General features: G+C 32.1%; 2 long non-coding RNA genes across 2 annotated transcripts; one reads left to right on the plus strand and one right to left on the minus strand.

Annotated features, from left to right (window-relative positions):
- The first annotated feature begins 10,949 nt into the window (after positions 1 to 10,949).
- Positions 10,950 to 11,904, plus strand: LOC123920725. The gene is made up of 3 exons (XR_006813745.1): positions 10,950 to 11,003; positions 11,099 to 11,171; positions 11,866 to 11,904. It is a non-coding gene; the product is annotated as an uncharacterized LOC123920725 (long non-coding RNA).
- A 7,834-nt stretch (positions 11,905 to 19,738) lies between these two features.
- LOC123920726 lies at positions 19,739 to 20,194 on the minus strand. Its single transcript, XR_006813746.1, has 3 exons — positions 20,100 to 20,194; positions 19,926 to 19,997; positions 19,739 to 19,828 (listed from the first exon to the last, which is right to left on the minus strand). It is a non-coding gene; the product is annotated as an uncharacterized LOC123920726 (long non-coding RNA).
- Positions 20,195 to 23,889: the final 3,695 nt, after the last annotated feature.

Genomic DNA, 23,889 nt, shown 5'->3' on the forward strand with positions numbered 1-23,889 from the left:
AGCAGAAGCAGAATACATTTCAGCAGCTAAGTGTTGCACACAACTACTCTGGCTAAAATATCAGTTAGAAGATTATCAGGTAAGCAGTAACAATATTCCTTTATATTGTGATAATACTGCAGCCATTCATTTATCTAAAAATCCTATCCTACACTCTAGAGCCAAACATATTGAAATTAAACATCATTTTATCAGAGATTATGTTCAGAGAGGCATTATAGATATTAAGTTTGTTGATACTGAAAATCAATGGGCTGATATATTTACTAAAGCTTTATCTGTTGAAAGATTTGATTTTATAAAGAAACATCTGAACATGTTTTCAATCTCTGAATGAAAATTTTTTTGGCAATTAAAGTGTAAGAGGTTATGTATATCAGAACTTATGATTCAGAACATCTGAAACACAAGCTCTGAAGTACTTAACTCTGATAGAGAATTTTAAATAACTCAGAGGCTCTGAACTATTTAAGTGGGAAACGTTTAGTATTCAAGTGCTGAACAGTTGTCCATTAAAATAGCAGTTACCGAGTAAATTTCTGCACGTGGTCTACGTGTGTCAGGTAGTGGGTGGTTAATGATGATTTTCGGTATTCAACTTTCTGTCAATTAGCGTAACTTCCCAAATTTGCTATTTTCGTGTTAACTGTGTGCATTTAAATAAAACTTACACAATACACTTGCACACTATTCACTTTCACAACCTACACTTTCATATTCTCTCTAAACCTTCAACACAAACTTTCTTTCTCTCTCTTTAGTTTTCCAAACCTTACCCTTATCTCCAACAATGGCTGGTACTTCATCTTCTTCGTCAAAAAGGATTCCACCGTTTATTTTCAAGAACCTTCAGATTGTTGGGAACGAGATGGAATTCCCAGAATCTGAACTCACGTTTCTGTCAGAGAAGATAGTTGATTTTGATGGATTGAAAGCTAATGGTTTCGATGTTAAGCCGTATTTTATCACTCAAGGTTGGGATAAATACTTTGACATGCTTAACGGTCCTATCTACCCAGATTTGTTGAAGAAATTCTGGATGAAAGCTAAGGTGTTTGACAAGCATGAAGCTAAAAAGGAAGAGCTTGCAGCAATAGAAAGGAATCCTAGTCTGAAGGGTAAAACTAGGAAGGAAATGGGTTTGCTGGATTATACTGGTGTACAGATTAGGTCTAATATCTGTGGGATGAACATGGCACTCTCGCCTATCCACTTCAATGCTCTTCTTGGTCTACCTAACTCTGGGATAGAGTTAGATGTGTTTGAAAAGGATACAAGATACAGAGATGATCTTCTGCATCTCATATGCACAGACTTCTCCTTAAAAGGGAAGGTAAAGGGTTTGACTGATGAATGTCGAGTTCTTTTCAAGATCATTATAGCAGCTATCAGTCCAAGGGTTGGTGGGACTGATACAATCTCCTGGACGCATCGTCATCTGCTGTATTTCCTTCTGACTGGAAAGAAGGTTAATCTTGGAGATTACTTCTTTGAAAGGATTTGTGAAGCCATCTTTGCAAGTAAATCTCAGAGGAAAACTACTATAGTTTATCCTAGGCTGTTGTCAGACCTTCTGCATCAAGGTCATGTGGTTCAGAACTTGAAGAAATTCCATCCTGAATTGGTTGAGAAGAAGTTCTATCCAGAAATTCTGAACGCCAATTTTCTGTCCAAGATGCGTTTGATTGCATCTAAGCCTGTTGCTCCCCCACAAGAGTTCACTGTTAGGCTTGAGGATCGTCTGTATGTGGATGGATATCCAATTATCTCAGAAGCTGATGCTGAGCACATCATTCAGGATTACTTGGAAGTGCTCAGAAAAGAAGGTTTTGTTGTTGATAGAAGTATGGTTCCTCCTGCTCCGGTAAACTTGTATAATCCTAAGAGGAAGCCAAAGAGGAAAGCTGAACAAGAACAACCAGATCTTTTGGCTCAGAAGAAGGTTAAGGTTGAGCAATCTATAGCTGAGCAAAGATCTAAGAGGAAGCATGAAGAAACTGCAACCAAGGCTGCTAAAGGAGCTTCAAAAGAGCCAATTATTATTGAGGAAGACAGTTCAGACAGTTCATCTGAAGGATCTACATCAGAAGATGAGACTGAGTCTGATGAAGAGACACTTGCTGAAAGACTTCGTAGAAGACCTGTTCCTGTTTCTACAGATAAAGGTAAGTCTTCTAAGTATGTCTTTAATGAAAATGAGATTGGAATAGGTTACACCCAACCTCTCAGAACCATTTTACCAACCTCTGACAATCCAACCTCTGAGAACCCCCTATCTGAACTAGAAAAACATTTGAGCCCTGACCCTCTTAATAATCACCCTCCCTCTCATGAAACTCAACACAAATCTAGCTCACCTCCTAAACCTAAATCACCTCAACCTCAACATCAACCTGACATTCCACCATCTGAACCTCAATCAGATATTCCTGTCACTGAACCAACCTCTCCTAACCCAACCCCTGAACAAATTGCTCCTGAACCAACACCTGACCATAAATCTCCTGAACCATCTCCTGAACACATTCACCCTGAATCCACTTCTGACATCTCATCACCTGAACCAACTCCTGAACCCCATCCTAACCCAAGTGCTGAACACGTTTCTCCTGAGCGTATTCACACTTGTGCTCCCAAGCCTTCAGAGGCAGAAGTTGTGATTATTGACAACTCTACTCCTGAAATACCTACTCTCTCTACCATTCCCAATCCTTCACCCTCATCATCCAACACTTTTCGTAATCTATCCACTCAATTTCATGAAGACTTGCTTAGATTATCTACAATCAAGAACAGGTTCTTAGTTTGTCCTTCTGATGTGGACCTCGAAGTATCAAGCATTAAGGCAAGGATTTGCAATGCTTTGGATGTTGCTGCTGCAAAGGTTAAGGCTGTTATTGGTAAGCGGGATCTGGAAGGTATAAGCTTCATGAGGGACAGTCTGGCTAGGGCTGAGTTGAAAAGGTTAACGCCATTCAATCATGAAGAGCATGAGCGTGCTAAGCTTGTCGCTATAGCTGCTGCTGTGAGGCGTATGTCTGAATTCAAAGATTGCTGGGTTGATTCTACTCTTCTGCAACGTCTTGAGGATCAAAGGATTGAGACTGCACGTCTGGAAGAAGCTGCTGCTAGAGTTGCTGAGTTGGCAAATGAGCTCCATAATGAGGATACCACAGGCGATGATGTACTGGATGTGCTTGCTTCTCAGAATCAAGAGGATGTGCTGATGATAGACTATCCAGAGGAAGGTGAACCCTCTGATAAAGGTAAGGCACCTTTGGTTGAAGAACCAGAACCAGTGATTGAAGATCAAGCTCCTGCTGTGGCAGATCAGTTGCAGATATTTCAAGAAGCCCTGAGGGAACAGCAAGAGGGTTTAGAACGTCAAAGAGCTGCTCAAGAGACATTGGAAACCAAGGTGGATGGTTTAGTTTCCAATGTGGGATCTTTGAATGATAAATTCGACCAACTCTTAGCCCTTCTTAAGAAACCCTAGGATTCTCTGCACATGTTTTATGCTTTCTTTCTTTATTCTCTGTTTATCCTCTGAACAATTTTCTTGTTAGCTATGTTTGTTTTATTAATTATGTGGTTTGTTTTATATTCTGTTTGTTTTGCTTGTACTTTTTTTGTTAAATTAGAACATAAGAACACAAGATGCTTTTAAAAACGAAAATTTTTATTAATGTTAACCATGTTGAGTACATTGGTAAAAAGAAAAAGAAAAAGACAACCTAATCCTAATCAGATGGATAAAACTCAGAAGAAATCTCTGATTTCTCCTCAGCATCCTCTGATGAAATTTCAATGGGATCTGGGTGTTGTTCTTCTTCTTCTTCTTCTTCTTGTTCCTCTTCTGGAACATAGCTAGCCAGGAACTCAACATAGTCAGCATCATCTTCATTCTCTTCAGCTTCAGAATCTGAAGAGATGATTATTATCTCAGCTTCTTGTGGTTTCTTGTTGTTTTCTTTATCTTTCTCTTCGTCTTCGCGTTTCTCCTCGTTCTTCTTTCTCTTAAACTCTGCAATGCGTGTGCTGAACCTTCTCATTCTTCCTAATCTTTCTTGATTAACTTGTTTATTCTTGTTTTTACGTGAAGAAGGCATGTTAACTAGTTCACCTTTTATACAACCTTGAGTGCGTTGGTTTTTGTTCTTGAAATTAATTCACCTTTGTAACTACCACTCTTTTTTCTTTGACTGTCTTGGTTATATAACTTTGTTTTACTTTTTGATAATGACAAAAGGGGGAGTAGTTACGCATTAATTGATAAGTGCCAAAACTGAAACCACGCCTTTTATCTCGCTTTTATCTGTTAAGTTAAAAGTTGTTACTTTTAAGTTGTTTTACGTATTTCAAGGCGGAGACTAAGTTAGTTGAAACTGAAATAAATTTCATAAGTAAGGATAAGTTAAGAGTGCAATTTTAACTTAGCCTTATGAGACTTAGGGGGAGAGCTTGCAAACCTCTTACTCTGAAGAAAGATATGAAATTTGTTTTATTTCAAACCATCTTAATCTTATACTAAATTAAAATATCATGGATATAACTTAAAGTCTTGACTTTAAGGAATATCAATCTTAGGGGGAGCTTGCAAACCTCATAAACCTAAGAGAAACATGATAAGTTAATTTAACAACAATTGTCAATTAATACTTATGTTTGTCATCATCAAAAAGGGGGAGATTGTTGGAACAAAATTGATTTAAAAATGTTTGCCCCTAAATCTATAAAGGTTTTGATGATAACAAAGTATTAATAAACAATTGGAAGGACTAAAAATTTATTTTAAGTGCGCAGATATAAGCATCATATAAGCTCTGAGTGAAGTTCAGAGGATGTGAACTCAGAAGTTCACAAGCGCTCAGAAGATGTTGGACTTCAGAGGTTACAACGTTCAGAGGATGAAGTCTTCAGAACTTCTTGTCTGTCTACAAGTTTCATCAAACTCTGAAGATCTCTTTGAAAGCTGTGAAGATTCCCTTTGCTAGTCAACTCTTCTACCAATGAAGAAAAGGACCTTTCAAGCCTGATCAGTTCAGCTACCTCTGTTTTGTCTGTCCTAACTTGAGAACGTGGGTCTTCAGTTTTGTTAGCTGAATAAGGAAAGTCCACTCTGCAGTAGTCAAAGTACCTGAAACTCTTTCTTAGTTTTGGATACAACCAAACTGCATCAAGACAGACTGCTTGAAGACAAAAGGTTATCAACTCCAACGGTTCCTTTTGCAACGACTCTTTTCTAGTGGTATATATACTAGAAGATTCAGCTACAACAAATAACAACAATTATTAAGACTTGAACGTGCGCTGAACAAACTCTGAACTCTGATATACAAGCTCTGAACCTTTCTTAAGTGTTTTTGCACTTTAGTCAAATACTCTGTACTATTTGTATTTGCTCTCTTTAGGTTCATCTAAGAGCATTTGTATATTTTTATATACTTTACTATTTACTTGAGGAAACTTAAGCTTGTGTGCTTAAGTGTGAAGTCTTAAGCTTGTGTGCTTGAGCATTGTTGAGAAGTCTCTTGCTTGTGTGCTTGAGCAGGTGTAATCTTGTGTGATTATAGTGAAATCCCTTGGAAGTGCAAGGGGACTGGACTACTCTCGTTTTGTGAGAGGAACCAGTATAAATTGCTTGTGTGATTTCTCTCTCTCTCTTGTTATATTGTGTGTTATTTATCCGCTGCTAACTTAGTTAAGTTAAGAACTTGAAAAAGTTTTAACTTAGCTAAAACACAATTCAACCCCCCCCTTCTTGTGTTTTCACACCTTCAAAATAAACTTTATATGATAACTAAATAAATTTAAGAGTTTAATGACAACTAAATAAATTTAGTTTTAGTAAGGATTAAAACTATGTGCAAGAAATTTTTTATATGAGCTACAAATATAATAAAAATTAAAGGTGCATTTGATTTGCTAAAAAAATAAAGGACTGAACACGAAAACTTCAGCAGTACTGTGTTTGGTTTTAAAACTATATCTGGTACTGGACAAAAACTGAAATTATTGTCCCCCACTAAACTACGAGACAATTTTTTGTCATTTGCACAACTTGTCTAAAATACCAAAATAACATTTTGTCCACCAAACATCATACAACATTTGTTCAATATCTTAAATGTTTGTCTTGTACTTTTCTATACTGTTCAATACTTACTTTTTACAAATCAAACGAATCCTAAATAAAAACTAACTTTAGAAGATCCACATCTTATAGTAAGAAATAAAAAATATATCTAACTCAAAAGTTAAAACCCAAACCAAAGAAAATTTTGTCCATAACGGAAAACCAAAATAATGCTACGTACCCTTAAATTAAATAACCACTGGCATCTCAACTATTATATAATTACAACATTACATGATATAATGGTGTTCGTCAAAAAAAAAAAAAAAGATATAATGGTGTTGCGATGGTTGGAGTGAGAATGAAAGAATAAATATTAATGATATCAATTATCAACATTCACCTTTAAAATCTTCAAAACAAAAAAAAAAAAAATCACCTTTTAAAATAATAGTTTTTTTTTTTTACGGTAGTTTAAAATAATAGTTACAAAATTCTAGATGTGTAAACTTTCTTATAAAAAAATTGGCCATGATCTGACCAAAAGAAGAAAAAAAAAACTAGGCCATTATAATTAATTTGTTTTTCCCTTCATAATAACTAGCTTCATTCTCAAATTAATGTTGTTTTAGTCTTTAGTTTTTCTTACCCTGTTTGAATGTTATGCATAAGGTCCATATTGTTGGCGCAGCAAAAGAGCAACAATCACACAGGAAATGCGCGCAAGATAGGCGCAGCAGGACACTAGTTATGGTCTTAGGCATACAATGGGCGCAGCCAGTTCTTGGTTTGCAAGCAAGAAGATGAACACACAAAATTAATGAAAAATGAGAGAATGGAAGAGATAAGATGATGGTTGTAATTCACTTTTATTAGATATATGAAAATCAAACATTACCACACTTTTTGATAGGCAATACAATAATGACTTTTTAGTCAAGTAATCTCAACAAACTACTTAACTAACTAAAACACCAAGCTCTAACTACTCTAACCAACTAAGACAAGGTTGTTATGAATTAGTTACATATTAGCATACAGAAAGGCATGTTTATGCTTGTTTATTTGTTTCTTCGAATGAAGATTATAGCCGGTCTTTATTATGACAATAGTTAACTAGCTTGAAATTGCAGATGATTTTTTTTTTTGCCAAATAGCTTAGAGGCTAAAAATTTATCCCTTGAACTGAATAAGTGGAGAACCTCAAGTTTGAACTATAGCTTATGTATATATAAATATCAATTGAGTTATGCTCACGGGAACGTTACAAATGAAATTCTATCATTTAATATAATTATTTTTATTTGAATTACTATATTTTTTTGTTCCATTCCACCTTCTAAGTATATGTCGCACCACATTCCAAGATATTGTCCGCCTTGGACGTTTCTTTCACAATTTTGTCCTTTGTAAAAGGTGTCTCGTTGAATGGTTGAAGAGTATGAGTATTGTATATAACTCACTTTTAACCTCGACTCTCAAACAATGTGAGCCTTTAAGGTGTACAGAAACAATTTTCACCAATCGAGATTAAGGGATTAAATGGCATGTAACTTATGTCTCTTCTTGTAGCACCAATGTTCTGTTCATGTCTTATGATGGTCAAAATATAATTGCCTCAGATATTTTGGGGCTATAAAAAGCAAAGACAAACAATTAATTAATGTATAAGTCAAAAATAGGTGCACATATACTTTGTCAAAATAAGAAAATTAAGTGCACATATTTGAGTGGTAAAGGCACTAATATAGTGTGCCTCTATAAACAACTCAACACGGTGGATGTGCCGTCATGTGGGGGGACAATGTTCAATCAATGCCATGTACAGTAAGCCCAATCCCACGGTTATTAATTAAACTCAAATGTGCTAGTGCTGGATGATCCATGTACCTAATTTTCCTATGTAAACAATATTTAAGGTTGTGTTGGTATTTGTTTTGTTGTTAAGTGGTTCTATAACCTTCTAAAGTGTGTATACTTTTTCCATTTTTATACACACATTCTATTGACCATTAATGAACTAATTTAGTTTAATGCTCAAAATACTATAATTGTAAGCAATTAGTAGTGTGGGTTAGTTTGATATTAGATAAAATAAGACATGTGTGGTCCTTGGAATGCAGATATGTGGTCTTAAATTTCTTGAACCAGATACACATGTTAGAATCAAGTGATCCAATGAGTCATGCAGATACATGTGTGCTTATTTTTGTTCTTTTTAATTAATTAATTAATTAATTAACATCATTTCATAATGAAAAGTAATTAGAGTTGCGCTTGTTCTTTACACGAGGGAACACACATATACATAATTATTAAAGATAAAGTTTAACGGGAATACACATGATTGTGAAATGAACACAAGGCAAAAAGTTGTTTTTGTGTATTTTACATGCTTAAGACTTATCCTCGCTATCTTCATTGATAAATTAGGGAAACGCATATCCGTTGAGTATCGTATTATCCTTATATATTGCTTTATGATTTCATTATTTTTTAAGGATGAGGTTTGTCGTAAAGCGTGTCTCGACACTTTTAGGGAGCATGCACCTCATTATAGGGAGCTTCCCAGCTTCAAGTACATGCATGACATAGTTAGAGATGTGCTTTTTGATATTTGTGTGTGGGAATTTCTATGAAGAAAGATGCACCAGTAAACTTCTTGACTGACCCACAAGAAGTGAGATCGACACTTCGCCCAACAAATATTCTGATGTTTGGATGGGTAGGTAGGAAACTCGTTTGTGTGTATTTGACTGGAATTTCCCCATTTGTGGGGTTGAGGGTCGGCAGGGACGGAACCAGTTGAGTAGTGGGGTCATTATAAAATTGCATCATTAAATAAATATAACATTTCATTTTCAAAAGCATAAAAAATACATTATTATTGTTCTTTAGGATGTTCCATATTTTTTTTGTTTACAATGAGTTAGGGATCGAACTCAGGACCTATAACGTACTACACAAACCCCTCACCACTAGACCAAATCTAGTGGCTTTACATTCCATATTTTGATAAAATTGAATAATTTTCTCATTTTCAACATCAAGAAAAATATCTCTCTCAATATAAGTAACTAAACAATTATTTAACCGGTCATCTCCGATAACTTTTTGGGCGTGGGCAACTAAGTAAGTTTTGAACTGATTGTGTGTGGGCGTGAGTGTGGACTACTATGAAATTTATCAACTAATTTATTTGTTATATAATATAATATATGTATAGTAGTATAAAAAGATTCACATCAAAGTGCGGGCATAGGCCTACATAGTGGCCTTCCTAGGTCCGTCCCTGAGGGTCGGGGATTTTAGTGTGAGATGGGAAGCTCTCAAGCTACTTCAAGCAAAATGACCAAACATGATAAAACATGCCCTGACAATCAACAAATTTTTATATCATTTGTATTTTTGACCTTCTAGCACAAAAGACGGTAAACATTTTAAAAAGAGTTCAAAAGGTCATGCATAGTAATGTTGTGTCGCCTAGGTCTATGAATGCAGTTTTTCAAAGATTGAGTTTTGTTATACATAAAGGTTTAGCGACGCAACTTGTTGTCCATCTACTTTTTGTTCATGTGTAATTATTTTTTATATATAGTAATTAAATTACTTTATTTCACAGAGAGAAAAGAATATGCACCGATAATATCAAATAATTTTACACGGTCAAGTAATACTAACTATATGTTTCATTACTTCATTCATTTTTTTTGATATTACATGATAAATTAATTACTTTTTATTGGATGATGGGATAAAACTATTTTACGCCAATCTCTTATGTCTTTTTTCCTCTTGTTGAAAAAAGTTATGCAAAAGTTATAAAGTGTGTTTTCCGTATAAATACAAAATTTATAAAATTTAGACATGCTTTACACATCAAGCTAATAGGATATTTAATTTAATTATAACGTTGGATTCAAGTGTGAGTCACAATTTTTATATTGAATATAAATTGATTAAACGTTAGATAGAGATTGACTTTTACTCCATCTAATTCTGATCATAATTATAATTGAGTATGATTTTTTAATAAGAAAATATTAAACAGTGTCTCAGGGGTACTAGTTAAACTTATTAATAAGAAAATTATGTCTTAGAATTTGTGCATTCAACATCTTAAAAATTGTAAAAAATTATTTTACAAACATTAATTTTATCTTTTTAATTTCTTTTTTGGTCTGCTTAACAAGTGCCCCAAGAGCACTGTTAGCACGATCCTTTTTAATATATTGAAAGTTGATGTATATGATGATCTATAATATACATCATATACATCCATTATTCAATGTATCAAAAATGTTAAATTTACTTATAATAGTGACCGGAGGGAGAATTTATAATGCTTTAGAGTTTTAGTATAAATGTCTATGAATTTCGCTCATCAATCAAATTTGTCGCTGACACTACAAGAAAACATTATATTACTGACCAAACTTATTGAGGGCTAAAAGCCCTCAGTAATGCATTTGTGCAATATTGAAGGTCCCAGGCCGTCAGTATGTAGTCTTGGAGAACGAAATAAATTTAAAATTGAAATATTAAGAATTACTGACGGTCCTGGGCCGTCAGTAAAGCAATGGGTATTGCAGACGGTCCCAGGCCGTCAGTATGTTGCTAGACGTTGGTGCATTATGACGGTCCTGGGCCGTCAGTAATGCATGTGCTTTATGACGGTCCCAGGCCGTCTGTAAGGAGGTAACCGTTGGTACATTATGACGGCTATTGGCCGTCTGTAACGCATATATTTGAATTTCAAACCCTCAACGGTCCAAAGAACACTCTATATATTACCACTCTTTCATTTCATTTTTTCATTTCCATTCTCTCTCTAAATTTTCTCTAACTTCTCTCTTAAATTTTCTCTAATTTCATACTTTTTCTAACTTCTCTAATTTTCTCTAATTTAATCTTCATACAAAAAGTGGTAAGTGTTTGTGTTTTACTATTACGAATTTAAAATTTTTGTTTTGTTATTTAAATGTATATGTTCTAATATTTGTTGTTTACCATTTTTAATAGCAAGTTTTATTCTCGTGAGGAGCGGAGTTTGTGGGTAAGGAGCGCGCCAAGTAAGAATCTACTCGGCACACAAGTAAGTAACGTAATTTTAATTTATATAGTGATAGTTTTTTTTTACCGTATACTTAGTAATAGTTATTAATTAATACTTTGTAATTTTTTACTAATATTTTCTTATCACTATGTATAAAAGTTATTGTTTTTGTAAAAAAATTAAAAAAATATATTTAATTTTGTTTATTTCGAAAACAGAATTATTATTTTTAAATAAGTATTTTTTTTTTCAAAAAAACAGTATATTTATATTAATTTTTAAAAAAACGAAATTTTTTTTTAAAAAATTTATAAAAGAAATTTTTTAACAGTTTTTGTATTTTTAAAAAAGTGATGTAATTTTCATATCTCCATCTAAAAAGTGGTAAGTGTTTGTGTTTTACTTTTAAAGTTAAAATTTTTACTTTGTTATTTAAATGTATGTGTTCTAATATTTTTGTTTATTTCGAAAACAGAATTATTTTTTTTAAATAAGTATTTTTTTTTTCAAAAAAACAGTATATTTATAATATTTTTATTTAAAAACGAAATTTTTTTAAAAAAAATTTATAAAAGAAATTTTTTAACAGTTTGTGTATTTTTAAAAAAGTGATGTAATTTTCATATCTCCATCTAAAAAGTTGTAAGTGTTTGTGTTTTACTTTTAAAGTTAAAATTTTTACTTTGTTATTTAAATGTATATGTTCTAATAATTTATTTACAATTTTTATTAGCAAATTCTCGTGGTCATCGGAGGTCGTGGGTTAGGAGCGGAGTTTGTGGTTAGGAGCGCGCGCCAAGTAAGACTCTACCCGGCACCCAAGTAAGTAATATATGTAATTTTAATTTATAATATTTAGTGATAGTTTTATTTTTACCGTACACTTAGAAATAGTTACTAGCATTTTATTATTACTATGTATTTAAAAAAAGAAAAACAATTATATTTTAAAAAATTATAATATATATGTTAAAAAGTGACCAACGTTGATGTGTAAATTATTAATTTTTTTAAAAATCGTTATTATGCAGTATATTTTTTATTTTAAAAAATTAATATTAATTTTTTTTTAAAAAAATTAATAATTTAATTATTTAAAAATCAAACTGATTTTTAAATAATTAAATTATTAATTTTTTTTTTAAATCGTCAAGCATTACTGACGGCTCTAGGCCGTCACAATGTGTAAAAGAAAATGTAATACTGACGGCTCCAGGCCGTCACAATTGCGTGTCCTTTTGAATTGACCAGTGTGTATTATTGACGGCTCCAGGCCGTCAGTAACGTTATTGACGGTCCTGGGCCGTCAGTAACCATTACTGGCGAGCTAATTACTGAGGGCCCAAGGCCGTCAGTAATGCATGCATTTTAGACGAAATTTGTGCATTACTGAGGGCCTTTGGCCCTCAGTAAATGCATGTTTTCTTGTAGTGTGAACTTTTTAAAAGTTATATCAAATCAGTTGCGTCAACTTGGGTTGTTAATGGTGGTGACATTGCTTATGCGTCCTTCCACGTCATCAACCATGTTTCCTATAATGGCGGAATTGGTACTTCAAATCGGAAAAAATGAAAGAAACAAGAAGATATTCTTCTTCGTCCATGGATGAAACCTGAACCCTAATTTTCCCTTCTCAAACTAAATAATCATAGTTGATCTTAAAATTTATAGAGAGTATTATATTTAGGACAAATAATTTATAGACACATGTCATATGATCCACAAATGAAGGAAATGAGGAGAGAAAATGCTAACAGAAATATTCCTCAGCATTTAGTTTGGTGGTGAAGAGAATTGAGTTTGACAGAATTGAGTTTGACAGAATTGATTTTGGTTAAAAGTGAGTTGAATAGAATTGATTTATGTTTGGATACATTTAGTAAAAGTGATTTTCACCGATTTATATTGTTTGGATAGTTTAGATCAAAATTGCTTTTAGGGTGACTAATTATCAAAATGGGTTTTTAATTTAACTAAAAAAACCACATTTAAAAAATTATAAACAAATAATTGAAAAATTATAAACGGTAAAATGCATTTAAATGTATAATTACCAAATTGAATTTTAATAAGTTTATTTTCATAAAATATATATACAAAAAACTACTAGTAGAATGATTGGCAATGGGGTGAAAAAAGTCGATAAAAGTCTCTCATCTCTCTTTGGTACTTTCTAGTAAAATAATGACTCTTAAACTTAGTCTTCTTTTATCTTTCTCTTTTATGTATTAACATCAACTCAATTTTACCTTTGAATGAATAATCAATTTGTAATTATCCATATTTTATATTCTCAATTTTGAGAACCCTTACACCCTGCTTTACTATTGCCTATTATTTTTTATTTTATTTTGAACGGCAAAAATTATACATTTATATGATAATTGGAATCAATACAAGAGGTATACATGTAGGATATGTATGTAGTACTTTATCCAATCAAAAAACAATTAAAACTAAAAGACACTTTTCTTTGATCTATTCAACTCAATACCAGCCTTATGAAACCATCAAATTTTACGATCAAATAGGTTAGCACACTATTCGTAAAATAAACATGTCGACTTATCTTTTTTGACAAAACCATTTGCATGAGACTTTTTTTTTTATTAACTCTCTGATTTCTAGGGAAAATGGACCCTTGTAACTTAGAATTCGACTGTGAAGTAAATAAAATTTGGTCAAAAATTATTTTCACAAAAAATCAAACTCAAGTTCTCTCGAACAATCCGTTCCCTAAGACATATTTAACCTTTTCAAAAATCTCATCCAGTTCTATTACTTTCGCTGCAAAAATTCTTTCATGAGCTATTTATTGCCTATTGGTATTTGGGGTATATATATATATGAGTCAGGATCCGTTGACACCAACTAGTTTGACACCAAATGTTACACCTCTCAATAACGTTTTAACCGATATAAATTTTATAAAATCCACCGTTGGATTGAAAGTTTACATCATATAGATCATTTGTGTAAAATTTCAAATAAATCCAAAATCATTTGATATGTTATTGAGATACATCAAAATTAACGGTTTTTGTATTTTTTTAAATGCCGTTAATCTTTATGTGTCTCAATAGTATATCAAATGATTTTGGATTTGTCTGAAATTTTACACAAATGATCTATATGATGTAAACTTTCAATCCAACGGTGGATTTTATAAAATTTATATCGGTTAAAACGTTATTGAGAGGTGTAACATTTGGTGTCAAACTAGTTGGTGTCAACGGATCCTGACTCTATATATATATATATATATATATGGGGACGTTTGTTTCAAGGTATTTAAAAAAAAAATATGTTTGGTTCATATTAACTACATTTCTAGAAATTATTGATAAAAGTGGGTAAAAGAGAAGTTATTGAAAGTTATTTTATTCCATGAAAACTTCATACCCAAAAATAATTTCATGTCAACCTTATAACAAACATAGGTATATTTATTTCAACCCATATATTCCGAGGAATATTATTCCTAAGCTCGAAACAAACACCCTTATATATATATAGGTCCTGTTGCATTTGAATGAAGTTCATTTAATGAACTCATAGTTTTGTCCTTTTTAGTTTGACTTTGTTTTTGTTGACAGTTTTTGGTTTGACGTTTTTGTTGAGGTGTTGTTTGACGTTTGTGATGATAGGGATAGTATGCTTGTATTGGGCAACTTGTATAGTTGTATTAACATGTTGTGTGCTGTTACTTTTAATTAAGTAATTCTTGTACTCAATTCTATCAATAAAATTCATTTACTTATCAAACAAATAAAGAATACTATATGTTTGACTATGTGTTAAACACCCGCACATAGATGACTAATCCTCTTCAAATACTTAATCCATCCCAAAATATAAGAAAAAATTAATCAATAAAAATGAATGTATTTGGTCCAAATCTTTAACCAAATATATCAAATTTATTTGACTCATTTTTGTTTATACTTTGAGACGGTGAGAGTATATATTTAAGGAACAATGTAATTTAGTGCTAGCTCAAGTTAGACCACGTGCAATGGTGGAGTTGAATCCACTCTCAACACCAAAAAAGTGGTCAATGGTATGTTGAACAATGTGTTGAAAATGACATGGAGGGGAGAGAAGATGAAAACATTCAACATAGTTGAATCTAAAAAGCTCACGTGTGGCTATTTGATTGGTTGAACGGATTTGCATTACAATAATACTTTGAACTCAATTATTTCATCGCAAAATAATTTTTTATTTTTTTTACCAAAATTCATGGTTTTTTTTTGTCTATAAATAGAGACTTGGTTCATTTGATTTGGACACAGAAAAAAAACCAAGTTTTTCACTATCTTAATCTTATTATTATCTTTATATTAGTGTTTATTTTGAAGTTTTAGTCTTTTTGTTTAGTGAAATGGATCTCAATAATCATTTCAACACCCAAAATTATTTGTATCGTACTAATTACCTTGTATCGTATAAATTATTTAAATAAATTTTGTTTTTATTTCAAAAAACTAAAAAATAAATCGTTAAGTGTTAATTATTTTATTTTAATTTTAATCGATAATTGTAATTTAATGTAATAATAGAAATAAAAATATAAATTTAAATAAGAATATGAAATAAAAAGTGGTGGGTTAGAGAAAGTGGTGAAGTAGATTGTTGAATGAAAAAACTATTGGAGAGGGTAAAGTTGAATGAATGTTGAATGAGTAGGTGGAATAAAGAGAAAATGACGTGGAGTGTTGGGAGTTAAAAAAAGTGGTGTTGAATGTTGAAACAATTGCTCATGGTCTTAGCCAACACAATTTCAATTCAAAATTGGGAACAACTTATTCATAAAAAGATCAACATTCCCATCCGGATCCTCAGCTACCAAACCCTCTGTTGCACCCTCTGCTGCATTATTATCCGTTAGATTAGTTGAATGGTAGAGATATAGGAGCAAAAGCCTGCACCATTTCACTCCCCCAATTTTTGTTTTTGTTTTACGAGCTTCTCAACTAAAAGGCCCTATTTCAGCGATCATGGTTAGAGACTGTTACTGGTGCACCGATCAGATGGCGGCGAAAAATTTCTTGCACCGGTGGTGATCGTTTTGATTTTGGGGCTTATGCCCATGATTCCAATCTCCCCTCTTCATATTTTGAGTTTGATTGGGATTATATAAAATTGAATTTTTTCTTCCAATTTGTTGATTATTCCGATAATTATTGAGATTTGATTCTATTGTGTTGATATGTTGTTCCTAATCTTATTCCTAACAAATATGTGTCAACGAAGCAATGGTATATGGATCTTACCATGTTGTTCCTACCTTGATTGCAGTATTTACCCAAATTGAAAATATTGAAACATCATTAACTTGAAGCAAGAATTGAGATTGTGTAGAATATGTCGTTGTCTTGTGTTGCACCTACCACATAGAAATCAGTTTGATTTTGTTAAACTAATGATTTAATAACATAACTTTGACAATGAGAAGAAAAATTGAAAGTTGAGATGAACAATAGATCGAGGGCCGCTACAATAGAGAAGACAAAGTGATGAATGAAGAAAAACGGTGCATAAGGGTTTTCACAATTTTTTTCTCTACCATCAGATTAATCAAAGGGCTAAGATAGGAATGATGTAGTAGAGGGTGTAGCAGAGGGTGTAGCAGAGGGTTTGACAGCTGAGGATCTAAATTGATCAACATTCAGGTATTTTAAAATTGGAGAATGTTAACTTGTGCCTTTAAGGGCACATGTTAAGAAGATAAATGTGGAAAAAATTTATTGAACTTGTGGTGTATTCAATTATCTAAACATTAAATTCTTTGTATCATTAAATGCTATATTTCTATTTTTATATAGCTTAACATGTGCCCTTTGAGCACAAGTTAACATGACCCTTTAAAATTTAGTTCAATACTGGTAATCAGTAGATAAAATTTAATATTATATATGTTATATTTTTATATTAATTTATTTTTTTTTTTGGTCAGGTAGCCTAGTGGCTTGAAATTCCACCTTTAAAGATGGATAAGTGGAGTGTCCAGGGTTCGAACCCTGGCTCCTGCATATAAAATGCTGGTGTCCCAACCAATTGAGCTAAGCTCATGGGGACATTTTTATATTAATTTATATTAAAATTAAATTAAATTTTAAATACACTTTATCTATATATAATATTAGCACTCAATTAAACATCTGCATAATTTATATTCATTTGAATTAGTGAACCTCTTATAAATTGTATGTACTCTCATCTGACTAAGAATTGTTCTCACACTAAGAATTGAATTCGAATTCTCCAGAATAATTTATTCTTGAAGAGTTTATTAACCACTTAAATTCAATGTCTTGATTATTTTAATTTGTATTTTGACCAATGACAACTCATGATTAATTAACGAAAATTTACAAATACTATAACAACAATGTTTACATATGCTTGTTGAAAATGTCAAATATTCATAGACCATAGACACTATGTAAGCATTGTTTTGGTTGATAAAGATTATATGCACAAGTGTTTATCAGTCGCTATCTTCAAATATAATCCAAAAGAAAGTCGCTATCTTCAAATGACAACTCTAGCTTTTTTAAACTGATTTGAATGTAATTTTAATTGTTTTTGATCTGTAAGTTGTGATTAAAATTTTATACATGATACCAATTGCGTGAGTTAAACGTATCACGGCGATGATTAGTTGTTCTAAAAAGTCTAAAAGGAAAAAACAGCACATTTTTTTTTTTTACAAAAAAACACCAAAATTGATTCTATCACTATGACAACTCATGATTAATAGGACAACAAGTTTTATGATTTGGTTGAAAATATTGATCATATTAGGACATTAGTAATTGGTCTTTCGCTGAAAAAAATATAAATTTGATACCAGCAAATTGAGTAGAGTCGTATTATAGTACGCATCGACTATAATACTATATGCACACATGTTTATCACCCACAATCTATGAAGCTCCGATACATGACACAATATTGATACGATACGACATTGATATGGTGATACGAAATTTTTTTCAAAATTTTCGATACGATACGGCCGAGATCGTTATTTAAATATTAAATTTAATTTTTTTTTTTTGTGTTCAAAAAATAAATATATATAAATACACAATAAATAAACATAACTAAAATTGATAATGATAAAAAATTAACATTTAAATTACTCAAATTGAGCAAACAAGTGACAATTACATATCTTAAGTTAAGTGCTACCCAAAAAGGGTGAGATGGATAATTCAACTGGTTAAGCTAATTGAGCTAAGGGTTTAAGAGTTGGAGATCCAGGGTTCTAGTCCTGACAAGTATCAGTATCGAGCATGTATCGAACATGACAATGCGGTGAGAGGAAACACAAATTCACTACAAGAAAAACGCCCATTATTGGCGGCCAAAAACCGCCAGAAACAGCCAAAAACCGCCAGAAACGGCTAATTTAGTGGCGGTTTACTGGCGGCCACGATGCGCCAGTAAATAAGGCGACGGTAACGTTACTGGCGGCCAAAGCCGTCGAAAACGTAGCTGACGAGACTTACTGGCGGTCCAGACCGCCACTAAGTAACAACGGTCAATTCAAAGACCAAGGAAGTTACTGGCGGCCTTGACCGCCGCAAAGTTTAGTGTCAGAAAGGTCAGTTTCTTTTGCAGGTTGCGTCAGAGCTACTGGCGGCTAAGACCGCCACTAAATTTTTCCAGATTTTGACCATTTAGCGACGGTTAGGACCGCCACTACAGCCTTTTCAAATTTTTTTATAAAAAAACGTTTTTAATTAATTATTTTGTTTTAAAAAAACCGTTTTTTTAAATAATAATTGCTTTAAAAAAACATTTTAATTTATTTAAATATAAAATTTAATAATTAATTATTTTGTTTTAAAAAAACATTTTTTTTAAATATTAATTGCTTTAAAAAAACATTTTAATTTATTTAAATATAAAATTTAATATTTTTAATAATTTTATTTATATTTATTTTAAAAAAACTTTTTTTATTTAATATATAAAACAAAATTATTATTTTTTTAAAAAAACGTTTTTTATTTAAATAAAAAATTAAATTGTTAGTATTTCGTTTATTAATATATAAAACATAATTGTTGTTTTTTTATAAAAAATGTAATATTTTCCACTTAAACAAAAATTAAAACAGAATTATTATTTGACTTTAAAATAATTCAATTAAAAAGTACATTAACTATATATATGACATGTATTTATTTCATTAATATATAAAACAGTAATTATTTATTTTAAATTACGTTTTTTTTATTTAAATGAAAATTATATTGTTTTTTCGTATTTTGTTTATTAATTAATAAAACATTATTATTTATTATTTTTAACACTTTTTTTTAAATAAAAATTAAAACATAATTATCATTTTACATGCATGTGGTTAAGTTAAATATTAATAACTATTTTTCTTTTTTCACGATCTAATAATTTTGTTAACAAAAATTAAAAATATAGCTTTTAAACATCACATTAAACATATAACCGGCGAGAATAACTTTTAAAAAAATCATATTAAACATGTTAACCAACAATATATTTTAATAATAACAAAAAAAATACTAACTTTAAAAAATCACACAAACATATATATTATACAAACCAAATAATATTACTTACTTGTTGTGCCGGGTAGTGTCTGACTTGGAGTTATTTAAACTAAGCTCCCAACCATGACAACGGACGAACCAACCATGAATCTTTAAATAAAAAAGAGAAAAACAACTATTAATAAAAATATATATAAACATTACAAAACAACTCATAAAGTTTTTTTAAGAAAAAAATTGAACTTACATTTTTATGCTGAGGAAGAGTGGTGTCTACATTATACTCCTATGTACAAATCGCCAGACAAAATAACACTTGCTACAATAAAATTTAAAAACTAACTATTAGCATAAACACAATTTATCATATCAATATAAACATCAAATATTAAACTTGCATGAATATTAGAGAAATACTTACCAAAATGAAGAAAAACAAGAGTGAAATGATAAAAAGTTGGAGAATTTTTAGAGTTAAGAATTTTTAGAGAGATGTTGGAGAAATTTTAGATAGAGAAAGGATTGTAGGAAATGAAAGTTGTGAAGTGAAGGAAGATATATATAGAGGGGTATTAATTTCGTGGAAATCTGTTCTTGGAGCTTATTGGCGGTCAAAGCCGCCACTAAGCCCAACAGTTATTTTTTTTTCAATTTCCAACCACTTTGCGGCGGCCCAGGCCGCCATTAATGTCTGGGCGTGTTCCAAGAAATATTACCGGCGGTCAAAACCGCCACTAAGTCCTCCAACGGCTACTTTTTTAAATTACCAAAACTTTGTGGCGGCCTAGGCCGCCAGTAAGGTCTGAGGCGCCAGTTTTTTTTTTTTTATTGTTCCTGGTTAGTTAGTGGCGGCCTGGACCGCCGGTAATGTCCAAGACAATTACTGACGGCCAGGACCGCCAATAAATTCAAATTTTCGTAATTAAATATTATTTGATAAGTTTGTGGCGGTTTTGGTTGATTATTGGGGGCTTAGGCCGCCAGTAAGCTACTGAGGGCCAAAACCGCCAGTAAATTTCGCCGGTAAATGAGTATTTTCTTGTAGTGATTGTATCAGTCTCCTTTCCTATGTTTTCATCATCAAAGAGCATTAATTGTCCGATACTTTTCCGACACGCGTATCGAAGAAGTATCTGACACTTATCACCGACACTTATCGGTTATATTTCTTAAAAAAATAATATTAATTACAGATATTTCTCCGATGCATGTATCGAAAAGTATCAGACGAAAATCAATATCGAGTACGTATCAAACATGATACTTCGCTATTTTTAGAATATCGAGACTTCACCGGCCACAATCCAATAGCTCCACTCACCACATTTTCTGTCTGTAGTGTTTTGACTATAGACATTTGAAAAAATAAAGTATCATACTAAACGGTGTCTACAATGCACCGTTAAATATATTAGAAAAAGAAATTCATATGATAAAATAATATGATAAAATTAAAGTTACCGGAATGTCCATGTTTTTGAATCTGCAACGTTGATGCTCAAATCATCGATTGAATCTGCAATTGATTGAAGATGATCTTTCAATATGAACTAAACGAACACCACAACAAGACGGAAAATCAAACAACGTCATACCAAGACGACGACTAACACCACGCTACACTTGGAAGACAAAATCACAAATACAAAAGAAAGTAACTTAAAGACTCAATTTATTTGAAAATAACTTATTTAGATTAAAAGCAAGGGAAAAAATTGTTGGGACAAAATTGAGATTTATAATTTCCCCAATAGTTATTAAAGGTTTTGATGATAAAAAGTATTAAATATACAATTGGAGGTACTAAAATTTGTTTTCAAGTATCCAGAATTATTTTGAAGATAAGTTCTGAAGATATGCCAGAAGATGACCATTTAGAAGTTCTGAAGGCTCAGAGGATACCAACGTTCAGAAGTTGAAAGCCTCAGGAGTTGAAAGCTCAGACGATGATAAACCTCTGCACAAATCTTTGATCTTTATGAAGACTGGGTTATTTGGTTTGAATCATTGTATCAACACGTTTATCAACGACGAAAGCGACTATACAAGTGATTCAGGATATCTTTCTTACATTATCCCTAGTCTTAAAGAAGAAACATGGTTTTCTGTCTTCTTAGCTAAGAATGGAAAGTCTTCTCTGCATCAAGCCAAAGTTGCTGAAACTCATGTTCAGAATTGGAAGTTAATTCAAATCAATGTCAAGACAACTTCAAGCTGACAATCTTATCTTCATCAACGGTCATATGCAACGTCTATAATTCCTTGGCCTATAAATATAAGACGAATTGCATCTTTGCATACACTTTACCTACGTGCACAATCGAATTGAAAGAAACTCTGTACAAAAGACTTAAAGCTTTGAAGCTCTTAATCTATCAAACTCTGATAGTTTATAAAACACTTGTAACTTGTCATACTTGTGTTTATTTAAGTCTCAGGTGTATTTCTATACTTTCATTTGTAAACCTTTGTGTTTATTAGAAGTCTCTTATTTAGATAACTTGAGCATTTGAGTAGGAAGTCTCTTGTTAGTTTAACTTAAGCAAGTGGTTGTAATCTTGGTGATTATTTTAGTGAAACTCTCTTGGAAGTGCAAAAGGACTGGACTACTCTCGATTTGTGAGAGGAACCAGTATAAATTCTTGTGTGTTCTTCTCTACTCTCTATCCTCTTACATTGTGTTTTAGTTTTATTCGATGCTATCTCAAAAAAGTTTTTAAAATACAAAAACACAATTCAACCCCCCGCTTCTTGTGTTTTTCCACCTTAAAAAATATGCAGGGGGACTGATTTTAGGCCAAAAATAATCTAAAACCACCGCCTAACTGATAAATGAAGAAGAGAATCAAAGAGAAAAGAAAATAGGGCCAACAGAGAAAGAGGAGTAAGTAGACCATTCATCCTTGGATCTTAAATGTACAAGTAGTCTCTTAGGCACAAGACGTACCAAAAAGACCACTAAAAGATACAAGAGTTCACTCAAGAAAAGATAATAAAACCAAATTAGCCGATACCCAGACAAGTAAACAGGGATCAACTACCAACTATGGTGGCTAAAGACAACATTGGCATTTTTTGTCTTCACCCACAAAAAGGAATATAGTTTAAATTTATCCAAACAACTGAGCAATGAATTCCTTTGAATTATTGAATAACCTGTTATTTCGTTCATTTCACATAATCCAAACACAAAACAGCCAAATGAGTTGCAAAATGGAAAGTCACACTTTCAAACCACGTGTTGAGTAGATGAATTGGATAAAATAATCTGAGAGACTTTGTGGATCCACCGACGAAAAACAAAGACCGAACTGACGTCCATAGAGAACCAAAGATACTACAAGCAAGAAATAAGTGTTGAGCTGATTCTACTCTCTTATCTAATATTAAATCTTTTTTGGCTTAAATGCAGTTTTGCACCCCCTGTTTTGATTAAATCGGAATTTTACCCCCCCTATTTTAAAACGCGGACTTTTACCCCCCTATTTTATATTTTTTTGGATTTTGCCCCCCCTAATATTCTGCTTTCGAGTCACAACTTCAAAGCTCCGCACACAACTCAATTTGGATCAATAATTCACCAAACGGATATCAAAATGACCGTAATCGGGTTATCTTTCCACAGAATCAAACCCCACTAAATTTGGAGTTACAAAGAGAGATTAACTACCGTTTTAGTGAAGGTATGTCCCCCAAAATTCTGCAAAAATCTGCTTTCGAGTCACAACTTCAAAGCTTCGCATACAACTCAATTTGGATCAATAATTCACCAAACGGATACCGAAATGACCATAATCGAGTTAGCTTTCCACAGAATCAAACCCCACTAAATTTGGAGTTACAAAGAGAGATTAATTACAGTTTTAGTGAAGGTCTGTCCAATTACTAATTTTGCAGAAATCTACTTATGACCTTCAAATTCAACATCGTCTACCAAACACATTGTAACTCCAAATTTGAAGAAATTTAAATGACAACAAGGTTAATTTCGTTAGCTTTCCGGACATGTAAATACTATTGAAAAATGAGCTACAAGGTGAGAGACATGACAAAAATACCAGTAGTAGTTCCATACAATAATTGATTTGGACAGACCTTCACTAAAATGATAATTAATCTCTCTCTGTAACTCCAAATTTAGTGGAGTTTGATTCTGTGGAAAGATAACTCGATTACGGTCATTTTTATATCCGTTTGATGAATTATGGATC

Source organism: Trifolium pratense, linkage group LG4 (genome assembly GCF_020283565.1).
Source record: "Trifolium pratense cultivar HEN17-A07 linkage group LG4, ARS_RC_1.1, whole genome shotgun sequence".
Taxonomy (NCBI): Eukaryota; Viridiplantae; Streptophyta; class Magnoliopsida; order Fabales; family Fabaceae; genus Trifolium; species Trifolium pratense.